Here is a 14,187-nt window from a genome sequence, read left to right as displayed (position 1 = left end):
CAGTAGGTATCAAATTTGTAGGAATTAAAATTTTCTATAAATTTGGTCTGATTGAAAAATTCTATAAAATCATTCCTTGAAAAGTTACAGAGATTTGAACCATTAGTAAAATTGTTCAAAAAATATCAGTTATTATTCAAAAACTCCTTATGGCTATATTTGCTGAATTATTGATCCCACATAAATTTTTATAAGTATCAAAATTATAGAAAATCAAATTTCCGATCCAAAATCCTGCTACAACGTCTAATTATCTCAAAATGTTACCAAGATATTGCTAATAAAAAAAACTGATTATTAATTCCAAATCTCCATAATGAAAAAAAATCATTTAATAAATATATGAACGAATATATATTACAAATATTTCTCTTCAGGCTACAGACGCTTTAGTATTAAATAAAAAAAATTTGAAGCTTCTCAACCAATAAACTTAGTTGTTTAGACACGCCTCGGCGTTTCTTAAGAATTCTCGCGGTTCTAAAACGTCTTGACGAAAATTACAACCTATTTCTGTTTTCAGTACTTGCATCTATGCTCATAAAACGTCTAATTGATGCCCACAAAATAATCTGATTTGTTTCGGCTCACAAAAAAAAAAAGAAAATAGAAAAAAAACAGAGGGAAATTAAAAAATACTTAAAACTCGGCTCCACAGGCGGGAGGCTCAAAAATACTTTATATTTATATTTTTTTGGTCAAGTAAGCAATATACTTAGGGTAGAAAAAAGTTGATCAAACCAAAAAATACAAATTCTTCACTTAACTAATTCTATTTTTGAACTGAGTAAGAAATTGGTTTTGGAGTAGGAATTTTTTCTTAATTGAAGATATGAAATTCAAAAAATTATTTCACTTCATTCAAGAAATTTTCGGTTTTCATTTCATCTGCCAAAAAATTTTTTGATTGAAAAAAAATTATCGTGAGTGAATTTTTTTTTTGTGTGAAAAATTCAGTTTATTTATTACGGAAGTGATACATTTGCCTATAACTTGTAACAAAATGAACTTCCCATTTATTAGGGAAAATTAAACCGACAAGTACCTTGTCTGAAAATGTTTGAACAAACATAAGCCTCGCAGCAGCCGTAACCTTTACTCGGGTGACACTAAAAAATATAAATTTCGTATAATTAATTATGAAAAATTTTTTGGTTTAGTTTATTTTAAGACATCTATCAGAGATGCTATATATATATATATATATATATATATATATATATATATATATATATATAATTAAAATTACATACCCATCTTCCTGTACAATCCGGAATTGCATTAACGGTTGCGACCAATACGATCATCAAAAAAGTGAATACCAACAGTTTGAACATTTTGGAAACTTTTTTCGTTCTTCACGATTTCTGTACAGAACAAAAAATTTTTTTTGGATTAAAAATTATATTGAACTGCAATCGGCTGGTCATTTCATTTAAATCGATCTTTCATAAATTTGAATACATAATTTATTTTGAACATAGAAAAAAATATTGTTTGGTGCAAAACATATTTTGAACTATGAAATGAAAACAAAAATTTTCTTAGGACTAAAAAATTTTTTTTTGACGCAAGAATGAGGGCTGCGATGGCACAGACTATACGAATGTCCAACCTCGATGCTGCTTAACTTTTGTTATTGAAGAATCGTAGTCTGCTCCGCTCGTCTATTAGTCACTTGTAGTTTTGAAAAATTCGTGGCTGTATTTATGATTACTCATGAATTCTTATCCGCCATATTTCATAGTATTAATTTATAATTATATATAAAAAAAAAGATTTGAATAATTCAACTATCGATTGTTTAATGGACATTAAATTTTCATAAAATTATATAAAATTGTATAAAATTTTATGAAATCGTATAAAACTTTATAAAATTTCATACAATTATATCAAATTTCATTTAATTATCACTTCCCTCACTAAGATCTTACTTTATAAATTTGTATAAGATTGCATAAAAATTTATACAATTTTATAAAATCTTATAAAATTTCGTACAATTATATAAAATTTTATCTAATTATTACTTCCCTTTTAAGATCTTACCATATGAAATTTGATAAAATTATATAACATTATATGAAATTCTATAAAATTTCGCTGTACAGTCTTATAAAATTGTATAAAATTTTATATAATTTTATACAATTGTGTAAAACTTTATAAAATTTTCTTCTATTTTATACAATTTTATAAAATGTCACACAATTTTATAAAATTACATTCATTTATTACGTTCCTTACTCAGAGCTTACTTCATAAAATTTTATTGAATTTTATAAAATTGTATAAAATTTTATAAAATTGTATGAATTTTTATAAAGTTTTGCTGTAAAATCTTATCAAATCTTACAAAATTGTATAAAATTTTACATTATTTTATAAAATTTTATAAAAAAATTTTTTCCCGGGTTCCCGATTTTTCGAAAATCGTCGATTTTCTCAGCGGGAAGTTAAAAAATATGAAAAATGATTTAAAAATAAAAACTTACAAAACGATGTCAACTTTGAACACTCGAGCGATGCTGAAGATGAAGACGTCTGCAACAACATCGATTAAAATCTGAGCTTTTATATACGTCTAGTTCTCAAGGATTATGTATATGTTCATAAACAATAAATATACTGTGATATACTGCAAATTGCCGACGCTAGAAATTTTATCAACGAGTTAATGTCAGGTCTAATATCGAAGAAAAAAGTTTTTTTAACAAACAAACTAACGCGTTATAGATCAAAACCTATTGAACCCTTGATAAAAAAATAGTATGCAATTAAAACATCATACAGTTGTGTGGAAATTTCTTCATATATTTATCAACATAAATGTCATTATTTATTCTTAAAAATATGTCATGATCTTGACCATTAACCGCAGAGTAATAAAAAAATATTCGACACTTAAAAATAGTATAATAAATAAAAGTGGGCGAAAATTTCAACCTTTTTCCATTTCCATTACTCGGATCTAGACTTATTAAACATCTAATTGATGCCTACAAAATAATCTAATTTGTTTCGGCTCACAAAAGAAAAAAGAAAATAAAAAAAAAACAGAGGGAAATTAAAAAATACTTAAAACTCGGCCCCAAAGGCGGGAGGCTCAAAAAGGCCACAACTTTTAATCGTAAAAATATAGTTTACTTACATTATATTATTTAGCGTGTATACTACGCTCTGTGGGGTGCATCGATGACCCCCGCGGTGTTTTAGAACCAAAAATCACCGGGCCATGAAGTTTCTTTATACCCGGCACCTGTGACTCGGATATATTTTTATTCATTACAATTAAAATAAAATCATTTAATTTTTTTTCTAGTCCCTACAAATTAAATTTTCTAATTATTAACTGACATCTCTAGGGCAGGTAATTATTTTTTTTTTCAATTAATTAAAATGAAATTAAAAAATGTATATTTAAATTAATAAAATAAAATGATTTTAGCAATTACCCATACAAGAGCTGCCAGAGTTGAACAACGGGCCCCTACTTGGCCCAGCACTGGGGAACCTAGCTTTGGCACACCTATATTGGCCCAGGCTTGGGCCAGGACTGGGTAACCTAGCCTTGGCCGTTACAATGATTACCCGGGCTTGGGCCAAGACTGGGTAACCTAGTCTTGGCTATCCAATGGCAGGCCAGACTTGGGCCAGTACTGGGTAACCTAGCCTTGGCTATCCAATGGCAAACCAGGCTTGGGCCAGGACTGGGTAACCTAGCCTTGGCCGTTACAATGATTACCCGGGCTTGGGCCAAGACTGGGTAACCTAGTCTTGGCTATCCAATGGCAACCCAGACTTGGGCCAAGGTAGGATTACCCAAGTTTGGATATACCTATGGTTTATATAAGTAGATCATATAAATGTACCAGTTCAACGTTAGTAGGTTCGTCGAGTAGCTACCGTTCGGACCCAGTAATCAGACGGACGGCAGTTCGCGCCCAGAGTCCAGCAGAATTTCCACCGAGTTTTTTTTTCATCATTTACCTCCCTTAGATAATTAAAACGTCAATGATCATGGATTCTACGAGGTTATAAATAATAAATTTTTTTAAATTAAATTTATTCGTTTCCTGGAAGCCTGGGCCAGGTCTGGCAACCAGGCTTGGCCCAAGATTATCATTCCAGGCTTCTACGAAGGCTGGGCCAAGACTGGCTTACAAGCCTGGCCCAAGGTTCGACAAAGTTGGGCCAAGTCTGGGCCAAGCCTGGGCCCATGGTACTTTCCTCTCTGGGTAGTGAGTAAATATCAATCATCAATAATTTTAATTACTGTCCTCAGTAAAAATATATAAGGTTGTTTTGACGTCATTAGAAGAGATAATATTTATAAACAGCTTGTAATTGGACAATCAGTTTCTTTAATAAAGAAGTGATACGTTTTCCTCTTAATTGATGTTACAAGATGAACTTCTCAATTACTTGCCTGTGTGCATGTTCGCAGGTACCTTGGGAAAATATGGATGAACAAACAAAATTACGGCAGCAGTTGTACATTGCAATAGGCCGACACTAAAAAACCCATACAAAAAAAAAGAATCAGCCCATTACTGGGTCGTGAATGGCTGCCAATGTTCGAGCATCGGCCGAAGATCGGCTAAATATATATGGCTTCAATTGCGCTTAATGAATTGTGAAGTCATATTTTATGACGTATGAAGATACAATTTCAATGATAATAATAATATAATTTTGGATATCTCCATCAATTAAAAAAAAAATTAATATTTTAAACAAATGAAATAAATATTTAATGTTGCTAACAATACGGCTGATAACGGTATGCCAAGCATGGCAGTCGCAAGCATTGGCCAACGAACGGCTGTTAATTGTGCGCCGTTTTTATCAGCAAAACGACGGCTGCCAATGATTCACCATGCACGGGCCAGTAGAGTTAGCCATTTATTGGCCAATCATTGCAAGCCAGGCATCGGCCGATCTATGGAAAAATTTCGAAGCTCGGCGACTTTGTATAGGAATATGAATTTATGTATAATTAATTATGAAAAACTTGTTAGTCTAGACTAATTTACTTCAAAAGATCTATCAGAAATACTGTATATATGTAATTTAAATTACGTACCCAATTCCCATAACAACCGGCGTTAACAATCGCTACTAGGGATGTGCAAACATTCGAATTTACAAATTATTCGTCTCGAATCGAATCGAATAATTCGAATTATTCGAACTATTCGAATAATCTGAATCCGAACCAAATAATAAACTAATTATTAAATTAAAGAAGAATTCGTATTCGTTGTAATTATCAACATTTTTGACTTCCCGCTAAGAAAATTTAAATTTTAAAAAATTCGGGAAGTTATTGGTTTCAGTCCGATTTTCGAAAATCGAATTTCTAAGAGATCTTGCAGTCTGTCTGACATAAAAAATTTAAAAAAATTTTGCCATGTAGCATGTTTTATTTAATTTATGTAGAATTTTCGAATCAACATACGAAATTTACCTTTTCATTCCAGATATGACCGGATGACACTTTTCTTACAATAAAATTTTTATTATTTTAGTAATGAGTTCTATGAAAAAAATATTCAAATTGAGTCAAATACACCCGAACAAGACAACTTTTCCATCGAAATCGATTAATTTAAGAGCACAAGACAATTATTTGAACTATTCGAATTATTCGAACAATTCGATTCGATTCGATTCCATTCGAATGATATTCGCACACCCCTACAAACAATTAAGTTTGGATTTTATTTGACAGGTCGTGTTTCGATTTTCTTCATGAAGACGAAACAAGGCTTGGATTAGGCTTGTCGCCCCTGGTCAAAAATAAAACTTGATTTAGAGTTGGTTTACCAAGTCGAAATTTGGAGCCGTTTTTCACAAGACAAACTCGACTTTTTTTACGGAGGTATGAAATATATTAAGTTTTCGCCTTGGTTTAGACTTAACTGGCTTACTTAGTCACGATTTAAGTCGAAAAAGTTTAAATCAAGTCGAAATTTACTTGGTTTAGACTTATCCGACTTAAAATGTAAGGCGAAAAAGTCTAAATCAAGTCGAAACTGACTTGATGTAGACTTATTCGACTTAAATTATAAGTCGAAAAAGTCGGAACTAAGGTGAAATAATTTTTATATATTAAGGCGAAAGTAAGGCGAATAAATGACTTTTTCTTTATCCCTTAGTCGAAAGTACGCACTTCCCTCCCTAATTTTAAGGCCTAAAGTCTCATTTCCCTCTCCTAGTGGAGTTACACGCGCCCCACTTACATCGCCGGGAGCAAAAAATTTTTTTGTGCCTACGGAAACAGCCGGCTGCTGCCATCTACTGAACGTCTACCACTTTATCAATAAAATTTTTGACGATAACATCATAGATCGTTGCTTTATTTATATGTACGTCAGTGTTTTCGTGTCTCGTTGTTTGTGATATTTTAAGTAAACAGTGTACTTGCAATAATAAAATGACTGAAAAAGTATCATCTGATGACTCTATGGACGAGGATGAGGTGATAAAAGATTTTGATGCTGAGGCGAGGTTAATTATTGAAAGTTTATGTATTCATTTATATATTATTTATTGGCAGGAAAAAAATCTTGTTCATAGGCATAAATTTATTTCTTTCGAAAAAAAATAATTATTTTTTATTTTTATTTTTTATAAGTATAATTATGTCTTTTTTTTTGTTTTGTTTTTGATGCCTGCCCCCGCCGACCAGACGCACTCGCTTCGCTCGTGCTTTCAAATGTCGCGGGGCAGGCATCAAAAACGCAACAAAAAAAAAAAGGGAGACGGAAAAAAATTAAAGTTTTATGTATGTCCGAAAGAGGCGCGTCAATAGGGAGCAAATAAAAAAAACATGGCCGACCTGTCAGCTGAAGGCAGAACGTGGTTGTGTTGTTTATAGTATTCAAAAATGTAATTAATAAACGTACTTTCGACCAGGTATAAAGAAAAATCGTATACACCACACGGGAAGATAGTTAAAAGCCCTGCCCTGTGTGTCATGATGCCCTCGGCTTCGCCTCGGGCATCATATCACACAGGGCAGGAATTTCAACTTTCTTCCCTTGTAGTGTAATATACTATTTTTCGACTTGGTTTAGCGAGTCAAAAGTAATGTGAATGACTACCGTGCTCAAAGTAAAGACCAATAAGTTGTAACTAAGATGAAAAAAGTTGAAAAAGTTTAAAAAAATTAAATTTAAGTCGAAAAAGACGAGATCTTATCAAAAAATCGTCGGCAAATCGATAAGTTCAAAAGAAAATAAGGCGAAACGAGCCTGAATCAAGTTTTATTTTTGACCCGGGTTGCCACACATGTTCCTAATAAAAAATTAATTTTGGATTTTGTTTGGCAGGTCGTGTTTCGATTTTCTTCATGAAGATGAACAAGGTTGGGATTAGGCTTGCCGTATTTCAGTTTTCCTTGTGAGGCGGAAACAAGATTTGAATTAGATTTGCCATATTTCGGAAAGCCAATGAGGCCTGAATTGGTCTTTCGCATACGGCATTGGGATTTTTATTCCGGTAGTTGTTATAATTTCTTTAAAAAACATAATATATTTGTAAGCAGCTTGTAACTATACAACTTACAAGTGATTTGCCCTGGAAAGATCAGCAAGTTACTTTTCACTCATATATTTAAATTTAAAACAAATTATTAAACTTAAAAAAAAAAACTAATAGATAAAACAAATTTTTTTATGACTGTTGCCTATTTGAGAAAAATGCTCATTATACAAAAAAGTATAAATTTTTAATACAAGTTATTCTATTATTGGACTCAGTATGGAATGGTTTTTGGAGTAGGGTTTTTTCTGAATTCAAGAAATTTTTGGTTTTTATTTCATCTGCCGAAACATTTCTTGAGTAAAGAAAAATCATCGTAAGTCAAGATTTTTTTTTTCAATGCAAATGTCAGTTTATTTATTAAGGAATTAATACATTTGCCTCTAAATTGTTGTTAGGAGATGGAAGTCCCATTTATTTGCCGCCCCATGAAGGCATGCAGTTACCTTGGGACATAATGTTTGAACAAATATGATGATTACAGCAGCTGTAACCTGCACTCGGATGACACTAAGAAATAGAAAATTATGTTTAGTTAATTTTGGAAAATTTTTTGGTTTAGTTTAGGGGAGACCGGGGCAAGATGACCGACCCGGAGCAAGAAGGCCCACCTCCAAAATTAACCAAAAATTTTTTTTTCTTGTTTTCTTTTGATTATCACAAATTTAGATTATTTACTCATTTTTAGCCCGATAAGTGAAACTTGGGGCAAAATGAACCACTCAAAAATTCTAAAAGAAAATGTATTTCATAGTATTATAACCTAGTCATGATTAATTTAATAGAAATATCATTTTTTGGTTAATTATATGGATTTAGATTAAAATAGAGCATTTGAAAAAGTTAAAAAAACCAATAATCAATTTTCTACAGAAGTGAAAAAATGACTCGTATTATATCAAAAAAGGTTATTTCGAGTAATATTAAAGTAAATACAGTTGTTAAAGAGAAAAATATAAACATTTGTTACGCGGGAAATTTTTTTACAATTAAAAAAAAAAAATTTTTTTTTTCATTTTTTTTCGGAGGGGGCCGTCTTGCCCCAAAAAAAAAAAATTTTTTCAGGAGCTTCACCAAAATTTTAGTGAATTGAGTTCAAGTTGGACAAGAGTAAATCGACTTGATGGTTAAAAGCCACAAATAATAATAACCGGCTTAGGTGGGCCGTCTTGCCCCGGTCTCCCCTACTTTAATAGACATCTATTAGAGATACTGAATAAATATAATTATAATTACGTACCCAGTTTCCTGCACAGTTGGCATTAACAGTTGCCACCAATACGATCACCAAAAAAGTGAATATCAACAATTTGAACATTTTCGAAATTTTTTTCCTTTTTCACGATTTCTGTACAGAGCAAAAAATGTTTTTTAGATTAACAATTATATTGAACTGCAATCGGCTGGTCATTTTATTTAAATCGATCTTTCATAAATTTGAATACATAATTTATTTTGAACACAGAAAAAACTATTGTTTAGTGCAAAACATATTTTGTACTATGAAATGAAATCAAAAATTTTCTTAGGACTAAAATTTTTTTTTGAGGCAAGAATGAAGGCTGCAATGGCACAGAGAGCACAGGGCTCGGCCCTAACGAGCCTCGGCTTTATACTACCCCTGCTGCAAACATTACTCACCTCGACCGTAATGTCGCGATGTTCGCTCAAGGTACATAACTAACTATATTGTATGGGTCATTTTTGCTAGGGAAGCGAATTTTAAAAACCAAAAAAAAATTCAGATTAAATATAATTATCATGTTAATTTAAGTTGAATAATTAAATTTACAAGGCAATTTATCGATAAAACAGTGAATGAACCCGCATGAAAAAGCTATATATTGTTAAAAGTATATAGAAAAATACATGGTGAATCTGTGATAAATATATAGCGGCAAAAATATCTAGATTGAAAAATATATGTTTTTTATTTATATTGGATTATATATTTATGATAATATATTATGATAAATATATATATTTACTTGTATATAATGTTTTGCATTTTTCTATATATATTATCTCATATAATGCTCAATATATTCTTATCACATATGGATAGTATATATATAATTTATAAGTATAATATAATAAACTTGATATATATATATATCCATATATTTTGACTCATATAATTACCCGGGAAAAAAAGTTCTTATATGATCATATATAAATCATATAAAAGTGACTCATATAAAATCATATAAAGTTTTATAATGAAATTGGTCCTATAAAAACTTATATGACTTTATAAAATCTTATATAATCATATAAAGTTAGATATACCCGGTAAAAAATTATTTTACCTAATCATATATACAATAAATTTTATATGATTAGATCTCAAAATTGGCAGGATTTGATGATATATAATTATATATAATCATGCATGAACAAAAAAAAAACACATCTATCGGTTAACTGCTATTTTGCCAAAGGGCCACCCATCCAATTAATGTTCTGCCTCAATGCTGCTCAACTTTGATGATCTCTTGATTGCCGTCTGGTTCTCTAGTCTGCTTTACCCTTATAAGTATTTGACAATCTATAGCATTACTTAAATCAAATGATCAAATTGATACATCCTACATCAATAATGTACCAAATATGATCAAATTTTATCACATTAGTGTTTTATATCAAACTACAAGTTTCTTTAAGATAACCTGCTTATAAGACCATAGAAATTTATATGTAAGAATCATAAAACTATATAAACTTTTATATAATCATATATGATTTTATATAACCGTATTAAACTCTTTTGTAATCAGACAAATTTATTTATAACTTCATATAAAATCACATAAATTTGTATCAATTATCTGAATTCTTAGAAGAATTTTATAAGGTCATATAAGATTTTATATGATCATACATGATTATGTATAACCATATAAAACGTGCTCTTGTAATTTCATAATGTTATATATAACCTTATATGAAGTTACATCGAATTTTATAAAAATTTTATAAGATTATACGAATTATTATAAGAATTTTATAGGATCATATGAGTTCTTATATAATCATATATGACTGCATATAATTTATAACATTTTATCTGGTAATGTCATAAACTCATATATAACTTTATAAAAAATCATATCAACTATTATAAGATTCTTATAAAATTATAGAAATTCGTATAAGAATTTTTTAAGATCGCATGAGCTTTAATATGATCATATATGATTATATATAAGCATATGCAACTTTACCTGGTATTGTTATAAAGTTATATATAACTTTATATAAAATCACATCAATTGTTATAAAATTCTTATAAGATCATATAAATCCATATAAGAATTTTATAAGATTATGTAAGCTTTCATATAATCATATATAAACACATATGTTTATATGTGGTTCTATAAGAACTTTTTCTCGGGTTTTTATAAAATCACATCAATTTTTATAAAATCCTTATAAAACTATATAAATTCTTAGAAGATTTTCATAATATCATATGAACTTTTATATGATCATATATAATTATATATAAGCATATAAAACTTTATCTAGTACTTTTATAAAGTTATATATAAGTTTATATAAAGTCATATCAATTTTTATAAAGTCCTCACGAGAGTATGTTAATTGTTATAAGAACTTTATAAGATCATATAAGCTTTTATGTAATCATATATAATTTTTATATATTTCTTATATGATCATATATAAATTGTATATGAACATATATGTTTATATATGATCATATAAAATCTTTTTTTCCCGGGTAGTAGTATATGATCTCTATATAATTGATTATATATGAAAGAATTTATATGATTAAATATATGGTTTACGGTATATTGGAATTATATTTTTCCAGTATATTAAAACTTGTATTTTTCGCAACATATTGAAAATTTTATTTTTTCAATATACTTTTTCAATTTCTACACAATTCCACAAGAAAAAGTACAATTTATTTTTTTTTCTCCTTCCCCGCATGAAAAAACCATATAATTTTAAAATATATTGCGAAATATATTGAAAATATCGGATCATATATAGCGGCAAACTTATATATAATACTCGGTATAAAATTTAGATAATAATATATTTTATAGTGTTTTCAAATATATGAAATTATATTCTTGGCAATATATTTTAGAATATATGTTTCTGTTAAGTATGTTTCCATATATTTTTTAATTATGTGTTCAATATTATATACCGAAAATTATACTCCAGTATACATGTTTCTGACATGTATGCTTACATATATTTTTCACTTATATGTTGGATCTCCCGGATCAAAAATAAAACTCGATTTAGACTTGGTTTACCAAGTCGAAATTTGGAGCCGTTTTTCACAAGACAAACTCGACTTTTTTTTACGAAGATATGAAATACATTGAGTTTTCGTCTTGGTTTAGACTTAACTGGCTCACTTGGTCATGATTTAAGACGAAAAAGTTTAAATCAAGTCGAAATTGACTTGGTTTAGACTTATTTGACTTAAATTATAAGACGAAAAAGTCAAAACTAAGGTGAAATAATTTGTATATATAAAGGCGGAAGTAAGGCGAATAAATTACTTTTTTTCGACTTGGTTTAGCAATTCAAAAGTAATGTGAATGACTATCGTGCTCGAAACAAAGGCGAATAAGTTCAAACTAAGATGAAAAAAGTTGAAAAAAATTAAACTTAAGTCGAAAAAGTCGAGATCTTATCAAAAAATCGTCGGCAAATCGATAAGTTCAAAAGAAAATAAGGCGAAGCGAGCCTGAATCAAGTTTTATTTTTGACCCGGGATATGGAAAAGTTCTTTTCATTGATCTTAAATTTACTGGCAATAACCTAAGAGAAGTTAAAACAGTGCTATATATTTTACAATATATTGGAAACCATATATTTTGCAATATATTGGAAAACATATATAAAAAATACTATACATTAATTAATATACTATTTTCAATATAATATATCAATATAAAAAAGATATATTAAAATATATATGTAAAACATACATAAAAAGTCATATATTGATAAATATATTGATAATATATTCTAGCAACATATTTTTTTTCAATATATTATCATATATACTACGGCAAAAATATAAATATTACTTTATATATTGTACAATATATCACATTATAATATTCATATATTCATTATATATGTTTCCACATATAAAGTTTTTTCATGCGGGAATGGATAAAAAATATGAAAACTTAATTAAAAATATAAACTTACAAAACGATATCAACTTTGAATACTCGAGCGATGCTGAAGATGAAAAAGACGTCTGCAGCAATATCGATTAAAATCGGAGCTTTTATATCCGTCTGGTTCTCTTAGATTATATAATATATATATATGTTGATTTATACATTCGAAATATAAATATTCCGTGATATGTTGCAAATTGCTGACGTTATAGATTTTATCTGAAAGTCAAAGTCACTTATTGAAGAAAAATTTGGTTCAACAAACAAAACAAAGCATTATCGATTGAAACCTATTGATCTCATGATAAAAAAATGGTACGCAAAGAAAACATCAAGCCAGTTGTTTGTCAATTTTTTTATATTCTTATCTACATAAATGTGATTATTTATTTTTAATAATATGCTATGACCTCAACCTTTAAGCGCAATAGACAAAAATATTCGAGACGTCATTCAACAATTAGAACTAGAGCGTTATCGATAAAAATCGACTGAATTCGTAATAAAGATATAATATACCCGTATGAAAATAACATATATAGTCAAAATATAAGTAAAAATATATGATAAATATTAGAAAATATATGTGGCCAATTTAACTATATTTTCTGATATATTTTTTTTTATATTAAAAAATATAATATTCATCATATACGAGTCCGTATATGTTTAGCATATATAAAAAATATATGTCAATCATATACAAAAAATATATTTTTATCATATATGAAAATATATATTCTTGTCATATACGAAAACTATATTTTTATCATACATAAAAATATATATTTCTATCATACACGAAAAATATATTCTGATCATATATAAAAACATATATTTATATTGTGTATGGAAAAAAAAAGTTTCTTATTCGTATGACCAACTCCAATTAAATTAGATCTAAATTTGAATATACTCTTTCAATTGCAGTTGAAATTTTCAAAATTAGTTAATTTGATGCGAATATATATACCCATATACATATACATACACCGAATAAAATATATACTTAAATATAACAAAGAAAATATATGGTGCCATATATAATATAAATTATATGCTACCATTTATTTCATTTCATATAAAAATTTTATATTTTTTGAATATAAAAGGAAATATATCAACACAATATATTATAAGGTAAATGTAAATGTATATATAGCTTAATATAAAAAACATATAAGTTACATATATGGAATATATATATTTACTACTGTATATAATTTTATATTAAATCGGCCAAAATCTCTATATGATTTTTTATAATATACAATATAATATATCATATATTTTTTTGTTGCAAACATATATGATTTTATATATTTTAACCATATATTTTTTTTTCATACGGGTATGAATCGTTTATTTGAGAAACTCCATAAGTCAAGAAAACAAAATTTTTCAGGAAACACAAAAAACATTTTTTTGGAAAAACTCGACATTAAAA

At 28.4% G+C, this 14,187-nt stretch overlaps 2 long non-coding RNA genes across 2 annotated transcripts; both read right to left on the bottom strand.

The window, feature by feature from the left end:
* Window positions 1-932: 932 nt before the first annotated feature.
* On the bottom strand, window positions 933-2,657 carry LOC130674681 (uncharacterized). The gene is made up of 3 exons (XR_008991098.1): window positions 2,499-2,657; window positions 1,254-1,367; window positions 933-1,109 (listed from the first exon to the last, which is right to left on the bottom strand). It is a non-coding gene; the product is annotated as an uncharacterized LOC130674681 (long non-coding RNA).
* Window positions 2,658-7,878: 5,221 nt separating this feature from the next.
* On the bottom strand, window positions 7,879-12,915 carry LOC130674931 (uncharacterized). Its single transcript, XR_008991174.1, has 3 exons — window positions 12,766-12,915; window positions 8,792-8,899; window positions 7,879-8,061 (listed from the first exon to the last, which is right to left on the bottom strand). It is a non-coding gene; the product is annotated as an uncharacterized LOC130674931 (long non-coding RNA).
* Window positions 12,916-14,187: the final 1,272 nt, after the last annotated feature.

Source organism: Microplitis mediator, chromosome 9 (assembly GCF_029852145.1).
Source record: "Microplitis mediator isolate UGA2020A chromosome 9, iyMicMedi2.1, whole genome shotgun sequence".
NCBI lineage: Eukaryota > Metazoa > Arthropoda > Insecta > Hymenoptera > Braconidae > Microplitis > Microplitis mediator.
This window is presented reverse-complemented; position numbering and strand designations above follow the sequence as displayed.